General features: G+C 50.9%; 1 protein-coding gene across 1 annotated transcript in view; it reads right to left on the bottom strand.

The window, feature by feature from the left end:
• Positions 1-14,131, bottom strand: part of col18a1a (collagen type XVIII alpha 1 chain a) — a 73,822-nt gene that overhangs the window by 36,021 nt on the left and 23,670 nt on the right. The gene's annotated exons all lie outside the window — the stretch shown is intronic.

Genomic DNA, 14,131 nt, shown 5'->3' with positions numbered 1-14,131 from the left:
TCTGGAGGGACTTTCCCTGAGTTGGCACGTGAACTCCCTGATCTCAGATCTCAGACTATAGAGCTGCTCTCCGTCTACAGAGCTGCTCAGAGCTGATCCTGGGTGAGACGGTGGATGAGGGGGGTAAGAAGTGGTTCCCTCCCACCTCCTGCATACCTCCTCCCAATACTCTCCCCTCATAAATCTCTGCGTTCTGCCCTACCTCACAATTCATTTCCACTAAGTCTGCCCTCCTACACACCCCCTGCTTTCAGCTCGATGCTGTGTGTGGTAACAGAGTCATCCTGCTGTCGTTTTCCTGTCCAGACTGGTTGAGGAGAGCCGGGGGCCAGCCGACAGCCCTCGGCACACAGCTCGAGGGGAGCTGTGTGCCGAGGGGAGCTGTGTGCCGATGGGAGCTGTGTGCCGAGGGGAGCTGTGTGCCGATGGGAGCTGTGTGCCGATGGGAGCTGTGTGCCGAGGGGAGCTGTGTGCCGAGGGGAGCTGTGTGCCGATGGGAGCTGTGTGCCGATGGGAGCTGTGTGCTAGAGAGGAAGCAGCCCTGGCTCTCTGGGAGTCAGCAGACCAGCTGAGGGAAGAACATCTCTCCTGCTGCTGGTGCTCCTGGTGTTGTGGGGTGGTCCGAGGATGGGCCTTGACAACAGACTGACAACTTTACCCTGCAGCCTGACGAGTGACCCAGGGTTGCCGTGGGTCACTACAGTTCTGGTTGACCCTGGTTTACGACACCTTGTGTTGTTAGTCTGGGCATGAGTAGGACATCTGTTCCTGCTATCTGAGATTCTAAAAAGGATAATAATTAATTATATGTCTTTGAACTCATCAAATCAACTATCTTTCAAGGCATTTCATATTATTGTCCATTCTCAATCACTCAGGCCAAAATACCTTCAAAATTGTGTCTGGTGTTTGTGGACAGAAGCACAACAAAGCATTGTGTTCCTTTTTAACAGCCATTTACACATGAAGGTACAGAATAAGAGATGGAAGACATTCTGACAATACTGAGGACAAACATGAGGAACACAGAGGGTCCATCAGTAGAGCCCAGATCTGTCCTCTCGGACAAGCCGAAGCTTGTTGTAAAGCTGCTTGACTCTCTGGAGCCACTAACCCTCCTCATAGGAAACAAGCTTCATGTTGACTCTCTGGTGCCACTAACCCTCCTCATAGGAAACAAGCTTCATGTTGACTCTCTGGTGCCACTAACCCTCCTCATAGGAAACAAGCTTCATGTTGACTCTCTGGTGCCACTAACCCTCCTCATAGGAAACAAGCTTCATGTTGACTCTCTGGTGCCACTAACCCTCCTCATAGGAAACAAGCTTCATGTTGACTCTCTGGTGCCACTAACCCTGCTCATAGGAAACAAGCTTCATGTTGACTCTCTGGAGCCACTAACCCTCCTCATAGGAAACAAGCTTCATGTTGACTCTCTGGTGCCACTAACCCTCCTCATAGGAAACAAGCTTCATGTTGACTCTCTGGAGCCACTAACCCTCCTCATAGGAAACAAGCTTCATGTTGACTCTCTGGAGCCACTAACCCTCCTCATAGGAAACAAGCTTCATGTTGACTCTCTGGAGCCACTAACCCTCCTCATAGGAAACAAGCTTCATGTTGACTCTCTGGAGCCACTAACCCTCCTCATAGGAAACAAGCTTCATGTTGACTCTCTGGAGCCACTAACCCTCCTCATAGGAAACAAGCTTCATGTTGACTCTCTGGAGCCACTAACCCTCCTCATAGGAAACAAGCTTCATGTTGACTCTCTGGTGCCACTAACCCTCCTCATAGGAAACAAGCTTCATGTTGACTCTCTGGTGCCACTAACCCTCCTCATAGGAAACAAGCTTCATGTTGACTCTCTGGTGCCACTAACCCTCCTCATAGGAAACAAGCTTCATGTTGACTCTCTGGTGCCACTAACCCTCCTCATAGGAAACAAGCTTCATGTTGACTCTCTGGTGCCACTAACCCTCCTCATAGGAAACAAGCTTCATGTTGACTCTCTGGTGCCACTAACCCTCCTCATAGGAAACAAGCTTCATGTTGACTCTCTGGAGCCACTAACCCTCCTCATAGGAAACAAGCTTCATGTTGACTCTCTGGTGCCACTAACCCTCCTCATAGGAAACAAGCTTCATGTTGACTCTCTGGTGCCACTAACCCTCCTCATAGGAAACAAGCTTCATGTTGACTCTCTGGTGCCACTAACCCTCCTCATAGGAAACAAGCTTCATGTTGACTCTCTGGTGCCACTAACCCTCCTCATAGGAAACAAGCTTCATGTTGACTCTCTGGTGCCACTAACCCTCCTCATAGGAAACAAGCTTCATGTTGACTCTCTGGAGCCACTAACCCTCCTCATAGGAAACAAGCTTCATGTTGACTCTCTGGAGCCACTAACCCTCCTCATAGGAAACAAGCTTCATGTTGACTCTCTGGTGCCACTAACCCTCCTCATAGGAAACAAGCTTCATGTTGACTCTCTGGAGCCACTAACCCTCCTCATAGGAAACAAGCTTCATGTTGACTCTCTGGTGCCACTAACCCTCCTCATAGGAAACAAGCTTCATGTTGACTCTCTGGTGCCACTAACCCTCCTCATAGGAAACAAGCTTCATGTTGACTCTCTGGTGCCACTAACCCTCCTCATAGGAAACAAGCTTCATGTTGACTCTCTGGTGCCACTAACCCTCCTCATAGGAAACAAGCTTCATGTTGACTCTCTGGTGCCACTAACCCTCCTCATAGGAAACAAGCTTCATGTTGACTCTCTGGTGCCACTAACCCTCCTCATAGGAAACAAGCTTCATGTTGACTCTCTGGTGCCACTAACCCTCCTCATAGGAAACAAGCTTCATGTTGACTCTCTGGAGCCACTAACCCTCCTCATAGGAAACAAGCTTCATGTTGACTCTCTGGTGCCACTAACCCTCCTCATAGGAAACAAGCTTCATGTTGACTCTCTGGAGCCACTAACCCTCCTCATAGGAAACAAGCTTCATGTTGACTCTCTGGAGCCACTAACCCTCCTCATAGGAAACAAGCTTCATGTTGACTCTCTGGTGCCACTAACCCTCCTCATAGGAAACAAGCTTCATGTTGACTCTCTGGAGCCACTAACCCTCCTCATAGGAAACAAGCTTCATGTTGACTCTCTGGTGCCACTAACCCTCCTCATAGGAAACAAGCTTCATGTTGACTCTCTGGTGCCACTAACCCTCCTCATAGGAAACAAGCTTCATGTTGACTCTCTGGAGCCACTAACCCTCCTCATAGGAAACAAGCTTCATGTTGACTCTCTGGAGCCACTAACCCTCCTCATAGGAAACAAGCTTCATGTTGACTCTCTGGTGCCACTAACCCTCCTCATAGGAAACAAGCTTCATGTTGACTCTCTGGAGCCACTAACCCTCCTCATAGGAAACAAGCTTCATGTTGACTCTCTGGTGCCACTAACCCTCCTCATAGGAAACAAGCTTCATGTTGACTCTCTGGTGCCACTAACCCTCCTCATAGGAAACAAGCTTCATGTTGACTCTCTGGTGCCACTAACCCTCCTCATAGGAAACAAGCTTCATGTTGACTCTCTGGTGCCACTAACCCTCCTCATAGGAAACAAGCTTCATGTTGACTCTCTGGTGCCACTAACCCTCCTCATAGGAAACAAGCTTCATGTTGACTCTCTGGTGCCACTAACCCTCCTCATAGGAAACAAGCTTCATGTTGACTCTCTGGTGCCACTAACCCTCCTCATAGGAAACAAGCTTCATGTTGACTCTCTGGAGCCACTAACCCTCCTCATAGGAAACAAGCTTCATGTTGACTCTCTGGTGCCACTAACCCTCCTCATAGGAAACAAGCTTCATGTTGACTCTCTGGAGCCACTAACCCTCCTCATAGGAAACAAGCTTCATGTTGACTCTCTGGAGCCACTAACCCTCCTCATAGGAAACAAGCTTCATGTTGACTCTCTGGTGCCACTAACCCTCCTCATAGGAAACAAGCTTCATGTTGACTCTCTGGAGCCACTAACCCTCCTCATAGGAAACAAGCTTCATGTTGACTCTCTGGTGCCACTAACCCTCCTCATAGGAAACAAGCTTCATGTTGACTCTCTGGTGCCACTAACCCTCCTCATAGGAAACAAGCTTCATGTTGACTCTCTGGTGCCACTAACCCTCCTCATAGGAAACAAGCTTCATGTTGACTCTCTGGTGCCACTAACCCTCCTCATAGGAAACAAGCTTCATGTTGACTCTCTGGTGCCACTAACCCTCCTCATAGGAAACAAGCTTCATGTTGACTCTCTGGTGCCACTAACCCTCCTCATAGGAAACAAGCTTCATGTTGACTCTCTGGAGCCACTAACCCTCCTCATAGGAAACAAGCTTCATGTTGACTCTCTGGTGCCACTAACCCTCCTCATAGGAAACAAGCTTCATGTTGACTCTCTGGTGCCACTAACCCTCCTCATAGGAAACAAGCTTCATGTTGACTCTCTGGTGCCACTAACCCTCCTCATAGGAAACAAGCTTCATGTTGACTCTCTGGTGCCACTAACCCTCCTCATAGGAAACAAGCTTCATGTTGACTCTCTGGAGCCACTAACCCTCCTCATAGGAAACAAGCTTCATGTTGACTCTCTGGTGCCACTAACCCTCCTCATAGGAAACAAGCTTCATGTTGACTCTCTGGTGCCACTAACCCTCCTCATAGGAAACAAGCTTCATGTTGACTCTCTGGTGCCACTAACCCTCCTCATAGGAAACAAGCTTCATGTTGACTCTCTGGAGCCACTAACCCTCCTCATAGGAAACAAGCTTCATGTTGACTCTCTGGAGCCACTAACCCTCCTCATAGGAAACAAGCTTCATGTTGACTCTCTGGTGCCACTAACCCTCCTCATAGGAAACAAGCTTCATGTTGACTCTCTGGAGCCACTAACCCTCCTCATAGGAAACAAGCTTCATGTTGACTCTCTGGAGCCACTAACCCTCCTCATAGGAAACAAGCTTCATGTTGACTCTCTGGAGCCACTAACCCTCCTCATAGGAAACAAGCTTCATGTTGACTCTCTGGTGCCACTAACCCTCCTCATAGGAAACAAGCTTCATGTTGACTCTCTGGTGCCACTAACCCTCCTCATAGGAAACAAGCTTCATGCACCTTTAGGGAGGAGGAGAGCAACCCTTGTCAAGATAAAACTGTCAAAAACCGACAATTTAATTATATTGTATAATTTGCCAATGCCAAGGTCAATGACAGCAACAATCAACATGACCCAATGAGAAAAAAAATAATGGTTTCAAGACCTGAGGGAAATGTTGCAAAACTTCTGAAATGACAAAACAATTCCTTTTACTGTAAAATGTGGTTGCACATCCCAGATCTGCAGTTGAATATGTGAATTTGAACTGCATTCCTGAGAAAGGTTGGAAGCTTGTTTAGGCACTGGTCTTGACAGATCAAATCAAATTTATTTGTATAGCCCTTTTTACACGCAAGCATGTCACAGAGGGCTTCACATATGCCCATAGAACTGCCCCTCAACCAACCTAAACCCTCAAGGAAGACAAGGAAAAACTCCCAAAAAACTCTCAACAGGAGAAAAAAATAAATAAAAAAAATAATGGAAGAAACCTTGGGAGGAGCAATTCAGAGAGGGATCCCCTCCTCCAGAGACGGTTGGTGGGAGAGAGGAGCAGAACACAGGCTAAACATAGTCATACAGTGTCGATGGGTTTTTAAAACACCAAAATCCATTATTCAACGTTATAGATGTAGGACAGGACCGGGAGACTCGCGACCAGGTCCAGCGTTGGCTGACCGACGACCAGGCAGGTGCTGACAACTCAAACCCCCCACACCACAAGGGATGTGTGTGGGGGGGGACAGAGAGAGGAGAGCAGGGATTAGAGAATGCCAGGAGCAGCTAACAGTTACAGTCATAATAGAATGAGATCCCCACCGGTCAAGTGTGGACTGGTGCAGCAATTTAACAGAGCAAAAAAGGGGAATTTGATGCAACCCCACACACCAAGACAGCGACAGCCCCCCTCATTTGGAACATGAAATCTGTTCCAGGGGAAGAGAACTCTAAAATAAGTTATACTTAAAGAATAAGGATGGAAACAACCCGTCCCCCGTTGCCTCCAACTAGTAACATACTTACCTTTAACAGTCGTAGAATTGACTAAACAATAACGTTTTTAACCTAATTTTAAACGTCGAAACAGTATCAGACTCCCTAATTGAGACGGGTAGTTTATTCCAGAGAAGACAGACTGTATTATCTCTGCCATACAAAACATCTACTGTACGCTGCAAACACATCTACTGTACGCTGCAAACACATCTACTGTACGCTGCAAACACATCTACTGTACGCTGCAAACACATCTACTGTATGCTGCAAACACATCTACTGTATGCTGCAAACACATCTACTGTATGCTGCAAACACATCTACTGTATGCTGCAAACACATCTACTGTATGCTGCAAACAGCCAAAACATCTACTAACCCAGCTGCTTGGTGATCAGATTAAAATACAATATTACATTTAGTCATTTAGCAGAGGCTCCTATCCAGAGCGACTTACAGTAAGAACAGGGACATTCCCCCCGAGGCAAGTAGGGTGAAGTGCCTTGCCCAAGGACACAATGTCATTTTGCACGGCCAGGAATTGAACTGGCAACCTTCAGATTACTAGCCCGATTCCCTAACCGCTCAGCCACCTGACAAATATATTATAAAATAATACATCATTTTGTCCTGAGTAGGTATGTGCTCCCTTTCCGCCTGAGGGCTGACTCACATGTGCTCCCTTCCCCCTGAGGGCTGACTCACATGTGCTCCTTTTCCCCTGAGGGCTGACTCACATGTGCTCCCTTTTCCCCTGAGGGCTGACTCACATGTGCTCCCTTTCCCCCTGAGGGCTGACTCACATGTGCTCCCTTTTCCCCTGAGGGCTGACTCACATGTGCTCCCTTTCCCCCTGAGGGCTGACTCACATGTGCTCCCTTCCCCCTGAGGGCTGACTCACATGTGCTCCCTTTCCCCCTGAGGGCTGACTCACCTGAGAGGGCTGACTCACATCCTCCCCAGGGAAGACAAAACGGTCCTCTCTTTTGATCCTCAGACTGCCGTCTGCACATCTCCTTTGGGGAGACCCTTAAGCTCTCCCTCCCTCTCCTCCTTTCTCCCTCCCCCTCTCTCACCATTCTTATGAGTACTCTTCTGTTAAATCCTTGTGACTCAAAAATCCCTCAGAGAATCAGACTGCACGGAACAAAAGAGCTTTGGCAGTGATGCTATTGGATAAATAATCCAACATCGTGTTTTTATTTAAGATACAAAATCCCAGGCTGGGCCTGAAGGTGTGTACAAGAGATGTGAGAAAGGGAGAAGAGTTCGTAGGGTTTTCAGACTCTGTACTGAAAGAGCCGTTAAAGTGGGTGGGCGAGAATATCCTTGTTGTCAAGCTGTCACCGTCCTCAAAATCGGAAAGCTTGCTTACTTAGAAAAGACCCTAAAAGGGAGAAAAATTCCACTTCATGGAAGTTAGGCATTCACACTTTGAGCGATCATATTTTCAACACAGGAAATCTGGGAACAAGAGATTCTTCAATGCACAAAGAAAACTGCCTTTAACCATCTGTCACATCAGGCGCTGTTACTTTAACACCTGATCTGTAAGCGTCATTAAAAAAAAGATCCTGTCCCTGCTCTCTTAAAAGGTATTTTTATGTGGAACAGGTAATTACAGTGGGGCAGTCTGAGAGGAATGCAGTCTCAGAACATCATGCTAACTCTCCCTTCAAACTGAAGCATCTTTGCTCTTTCTGGACGTTTCTCATGGTCTGAACAGTCCCTGGAGACTCATATCCTGGTGGTTTTAATGCCAATGCAGTATGACCTTCCAGGGGTTGTGCAGGATCAGTAAAACCTAACCCACATTCTACATGTTATCATAAATACTTGTTGTTTGATAACCATGCAGAGTAAACCAACTGTACAGTACAAACAAATAACACTATGGGTTAGGATTAGGGAAGCCATAGTGTGGGTGAGAACCGTCTCGGCTGGAGAGGAAGAATGTGTACAGCTCTTCAGGGATGAGAGACTGGGGGTTGTCTGGATGAGATCTGGGTACTGAAGGAGCCCCCTGGGCCCCTGTGTGGGGGTCCAGCCCTCCTCCCCTCCCCCCCAGCCCTCCTCCCCCCCCCGCCAGCCCCCCTCCCCTCCCCCGCCAGCCCTCCTCCCCTCCCCCGCCAGCCCTCCTCCCCTCCCCCGCCAGCCCTCCTCCCCTCCCCCGCCAGCCCTCCTCCCCTCCCCCGCCAGCCCTCCTCCCCTCCCCTGCCAGCCGTCCTCCCCTCCCCTCCCCTGCCAGCCCTCCTACCCTGCCAGCCCTCCTCCCCTCCCCTGCCAGCCCTCCTCCCCTTCCCTGCCAGCCCTCCTCCCCTCCCCTGCCAGCCCTCCTCCCCTCCCCTGCCAGCCCTCCTCCCCTCCCCTGCCAGCCCTCCTCCCCTCCCCTGCCAGCCCTCCTCCCCCCCCCCCGCCAGCCCTCCCCCCCCCCCGCCAGCCCTCCTCCCCTCCCCTGCCGTCCTCCCCTCCCCTCCCCTGCCAGCCCTCCTCCCCTCCCCTCCCCTCCCCTGCCAGCCCTCCTCCCCTCCCCTCCCCTGCTGTCCTCCCCTCCTCTGCCAGCCCTCCTACCCTGCCAGCCCTCCTCCCCTCCCCTGCCAGCCCCCCTCCCCTCCTCTGCCAGCCCTCCTCCCCTCCCCTGCCAGCCCTCCTCCCCTCCTCTGCCAGCCCTCCTCCCCTCCCCTGCCAGCCCTCCTCCCCTCCCCTGCCAGCCCTCCTCCCCTCCCCTGCCAGCCCTCCTCCCCTCCCCTGCCAGCCCTCCTCCCCTCCCCTGCCAGCCCTCCTCCCCTCCCCTGCCAGCCCTCCTCCCCTGCCATTATGACCTTTAGAGAATGTTTTAGGAGTCTGTTCAGGGGGACTGAGTGTGTTTTAGAGGTCTGCCTTTAACTTGATTAATTTAAGCGTTAAGCTTGTATGACACGTATTCGTGTTGCCATGCTAATGCAAACAACAGGCATCGCGGAGAAAGAAGAAATACCCAAATTGCTGTTCCTGTCTCCTAACCCTCCCCCCTCCCCTCAGAGACGATATCTCTGTAACCTCACCCGGCCGCAGCGTCGAGGCTGCAGTCATCAATGGAACCCTGAATGAGCCTCCTAATTAAGATGCCCAACCAAAAACGGCTGAAAGTAACTCAATAGGTCTTGAGCCAGACAATTATCTGTCACTACTAAGTATTATGTTCCACTTCGCACATCCCTCCATATCAAGTGCCCTAATGCACAGCCACTTTCAAAGGCTGCATTTTTTTTTGCGTTTGTGAATAATGTATGGATATCTGAGCAGAGATACACAAGTACACACATCCTTCACTGAAGTAAAAGTACAGATACTCATGTTTAAAAAGACTCTGGTAAAAGTTGACGTACTGACTACTACGTGCTTTAGTGTCTCGCTGGTAACTGGACCTCACATCATATTAATACATGAATTAAAAAATACACTTTAGATGTTCAGGTTAGATCTAAAAGGCTGGTCTTAGGTCAGATTTAACAGGCTGGTCAACAGGTTGGTCTCACATCAGATCTAACGGGCTGGTCTCAGGTAAGATCTAAAAGGCTGGTCTAAGGCTCGTCTCAAGTCAGATTTTTTTCAACCTTTCAAAACTTTTGTTGACAAAATATTTTTTTAGCCCTTCAAAACATCATTAATAGTTTTGGAGGAAACGTTTTTTTCCCAAAAATATTTTTTCAACCTTTCAAAACTTTTTGCACACACAGTGAGAGAGGAGGAGAGGGAAATGGAGAACAGAGAAGCCTAAAACAGATCGAGAACAGGAGAGTACAGGAGAGTATAGGAGAGTACAGGAGAGTACAGGAGAGTACAGGAGAGTATAGGAGAGTATAGGAGAGTACAGTAGAGTATAGGAGAGTACAGGAGAGTATAGTAGAGTACAGTAGAGTATAGGAGAGAACAGTAGAGTATAGGAGAGTACAGTAGAGTATAGGAGAGTACAGTAGAGTACAGTAGAGTACAGGAGAGTATAGTAGAGTACAGTAGAGTATAGGAGAGAACAGTAGAGTATAGGAGAGTACAGTAGAGTACAGTAGAGTAAAGGAGAGTACAGGAGAGTACAGGAGAGTACAGGAGAGAACAGATCGAGAACAGTAGAGTATAGGAGAGTACAGTAGAGTACAGGAGAGTACAGGAGAGTACAGGAGAGAACAGATCGAGAACAGTAGAGTATAGGAGAGTTATCATCAAGTACTCATCAATGATGCAAACCTTTTGATTTGATTTTTTGGAAAATATTTTTTTAACCTTTTGAAACTTTTTTTCATCCAAGTTGTTGGATGTTAGTAGACGAACATGTACAGGAGGTTCTCTGGGAAGGTTTTACACCCCGTACAGGGCCTTTTGCACCCCCCCTCCCCTACATAGTCAGGGCCTGTTGTGAGACACAGGAAAGCCAGGGTCATAGGAAAGTAAACATGTCACAAACTCTGAGAATGAACAAATGAACAGCAAGCAGCGGAAATGGAAGTCAGATTATACTGAGAGAGAGCAAGAGAGAGACGGGTAAAGATAAGAAGAGCATCACATACTGTTCTGTTACTTGTTACTTCATTCACCACCGGCATGTTTACATGCGCACGCACACACAGAGTGTATGTACACACACAGACACATACAGCACTAGCTGTACCCCCTGGGGTAACTGGGCATGTCACAGAGCAGCAGAATAAACATCTCCTGGCCTAAATGAACCACAGACTTCAAACACATACATGGAAGTGTTTGTGATTTGATCATGTCTGATACCATCTCCCCCCAGGGTAAGGACACACTGTTTCACGCAGTCATGTAAACAAACGAGTAATAACTAATCATTCTGCCTACTGCCACCAAAATACGTTCATGAGGGCCTTATGACAGCAAAGGTAGGAAGAAACACTGACACACGAGCCTGGACTGGAGCCAATCCCACCCTGGATCATTAGAGAAGTCATGTTGCCTTCATCCTTCACTTTTACACAATCCACATTTCACCATAGTTTAACTCTCCCTTAAAATGAGCTATGTTCCATTCCTGGATGAAATTCATTACAGAGCTCGAGCTAGCGTACCCAGTCAGAAATCAAGCTGACTGAGAAGGGTCATCAGTATGGGGAGAAGGAATAAGCTTCTCCCAGACCCTACTGGGATGCATGGTTATTCCACAGCATCATCCACACACATCGAGACACCAACTGTGACATCAAGAAGGATTTAGGTGGGGATTGTAACCGTCTGGTGGAGGTGATTCATCCTCTGCTGTTCCTGATCTCCACCTGACTGTCAACTGCTGACAGATCTCTCAGTCCCTTCTCAGTGTCTAGACTAACTGATTCAGAGTATTAATGCCTGGAGTAAGTACTGTGAGACTTGTGAACACAAGGAAATACAGTCAGAGCTTCTTCAAAACACACTTCTGAAGCAGTCTCCAGAGCAGGGCTGAGAGCAGGGCTGAGAGCAGCAGGGCTGTCCTGCCAGGGAGGAGCAGGGCTGAGAGCAGCAGGGCTGTCCTGCCAGGGAGGAGCAGGGCTGAGAGCAGCAGGGCAGTCCTGCCAGGGAGGAGCAGGGCTGAGAGCAGCAGGGCAGTCCTGCCAGGGAGGAGCAGGGCTGAGAGCAGCAGGGCAGTCCTGCCAGGGAGGAGGAGAGCAGGGGGTGATTGATGCCAGGCCAGGAAGCACTAGATAAGAGGACTCTCCCACAGCGTATAAAAAGCCGTCGTAGCAGATAAGACGTGGATATGAGGTGGTGTGAGGTCTCTCTTCACCGCATCACCTCCCCACAGCTGAGCTGACAAACTAGTCTACAGGGCAGAAGCCAGGCATGACATGAGCAGGAGGAAGATGAAGAGGAGAAAAGAAGAAAGGAAGAGGAGAACAATTAAGGAGAGTTAGAGGGAGGGTCTAAATGACTGACTTTCTGACAACTGCACTGTAGCAGGCAGACAGACAGGCGGCAGACAGGCAGGCAGACAGGCAGACAGGCAGACAGACAGGCAGACAGACAGGCAGACAGGCAGACAGACAGACAGACAGACAGGCAGGCAGACAGGCAGGCAGACAGGCAGGCAGACAGGCAGTCCTGAAGGGTCTCTCCACAGTCATGCTGAGGCAGGCAGCAGCCCCTCCGCCCCCTCCCTCCCCCAACACATTCCTGAACAACAGGAGAACATGTATCCCATGGTCTTAGCTAGAGAGACAGGAGAGGAGAGTGAGGGCAGAGAGAGGAGACAGAGAGAGAAGGAGACAGAGAGAGATAGAGACGCAGAGAGAGAAGGAGAGAAGCTGAGCAGAAGGACACAGAGAGTTGTCAGTAGGACACCCACAGATCATGGGTCCAGGCCATGACTGTAATAACTCCCAGGATCCCAGCTGGTAGCTGCTATCTGGGAGGAGCAGTCGTCCTGGTGTCAGGACCCGAGATCCCCAGCCACACCAGACCCAGCAACTACACAACAGTAATCCTGCGCACACCTAAAACATACAATCTAGACATCCTCTTCTGCTTGACTGCAACAGAGTCTACAGTAGAACAAGCAACACACCCTTCACAACATCACAACGATATGTCTTAAACTATGGGACTGGTGATGGCATTATCAGCCCAATAAAAGGTGCTGAGGACGGTTGTGTAATAACAGTCTGTCAAATGTTCCTCTGTACTCCTGCTCCTCTCCCCGGAGCCCCCGGGGTTACGTCTGCACCACTCAGCTTAGCAGCAGCTTGCCTGGTCAGAGAGGGGGGGCCACATGCAGGTGGCTCCCCCTCCTGGTCAGAGAGGGGGGGCCACATGCAGGTGGCTCCCCCTCCTGGTCAGAGAGGGGGGGCCACATGCAGGTGGCTCCCCCTCCTGGTCAGAGTAAGTGGGGGGCCACATGCAGGTGGCCCCCCCTCCTGGTCAGAGTAAGTGGGGGGCCACATGCAGGTGGCCCCCCCCTCCTGGTCAGAGTAAGTGGGGGGCCACATGCAGGTGGCTCCCCCTCCTGGTCAGAGTAAGTGGGGGGCCACATGCAGGTGGCCCCCCCTCCTGGTCAGAGTAAGTGGGGGGCCACATGCAGGTGGCTCCCCCTCCTGGTCAGAGTAAGTGGGGGGCCACATGCAGGTGGCTCCCCCTCCTGGTCAGAGTAAGTGGGGGGCCACATGCAGGTGGCTCCCCCTCCTGGTCAGAGTAAGTGGGGGGCCACATGCAGGTGGCCCCCGCTCCTGGTCAGAGTAAGTGGGGGGCCACATGCAGGTGGCTCCCCCTCCTGGTCAGAGAGGGGGGGCCACATGCAGGTGGCTCCCCCTCCTGGTCAGAGTAAGTGGGGGGCCACATGCAGGTGGCTCCCCCTCCTGGTCAGAGTAAGTGGGGGGCCACATGCAGGTGGCTCCCCCTCCTGGTCAGAGTAAGTGGGGGGCCACATGCAGGTGGCCCCCCCTCCTGGTCAGAGAGGGGGGGCCACATGCAGGTGGCCCCCCCTCCTGGTCAGAGTAAGTGGGGGGGCCACATGCAGGTGGCCCCCCCTCCTGGTCAGAGAGGGGGGGCCACATGCAGGTGGCTCCCCCTCCTGGTCAGAGAGGGGGGGCCACATGCAGGTGGCTCCCCCTCCTGGTCAGAGTAAGTGGGGGGCCACATGCAGGTGGCTCCCCCTCCTGGTCAGAGTAAGTGGGGGGCCACATGCAGGTGGCTCCCCCTCCTGGTCAGAGTAAGTGGGGGGCCACATGCAGGTGGCCCCCCCCTCCTGGTCAGAGTAAGTGGGGGCCACATGCAGGTGGCCCCCCCTCCTGGTCAGAGAGGGGGGGCCACATGCAGGTGGCCCCCCCTCCTGGTCAGAGTAAGTGGGGGGCCACATGCAGGTGGCCCCCCCTCCTGGTCAGAGAGGGGGGGCCACATGCAGGTGGCCCCCCCTCCTGGTCAGAGTAAGTGGCTCCTCCTGTTGAAGTGATCGAGCGGTGGGCCAGACACCAGTCCCATCATCCCAGCTCACCTGAAACTTCTCCTTTGTGT

Source organism: Osmerus eperlanus, chromosome 3, assembly GCF_963692335.1.
Source record: "Osmerus eperlanus chromosome 3, fOsmEpe2.1, whole genome shotgun sequence".
Taxonomy (NCBI): domain Eukaryota; kingdom Metazoa; phylum Chordata; class Actinopteri; order Osmeriformes; family Osmeridae; genus Osmerus; species Osmerus eperlanus.
This window is presented reverse-complemented; position numbering and strand designations above follow the sequence as displayed.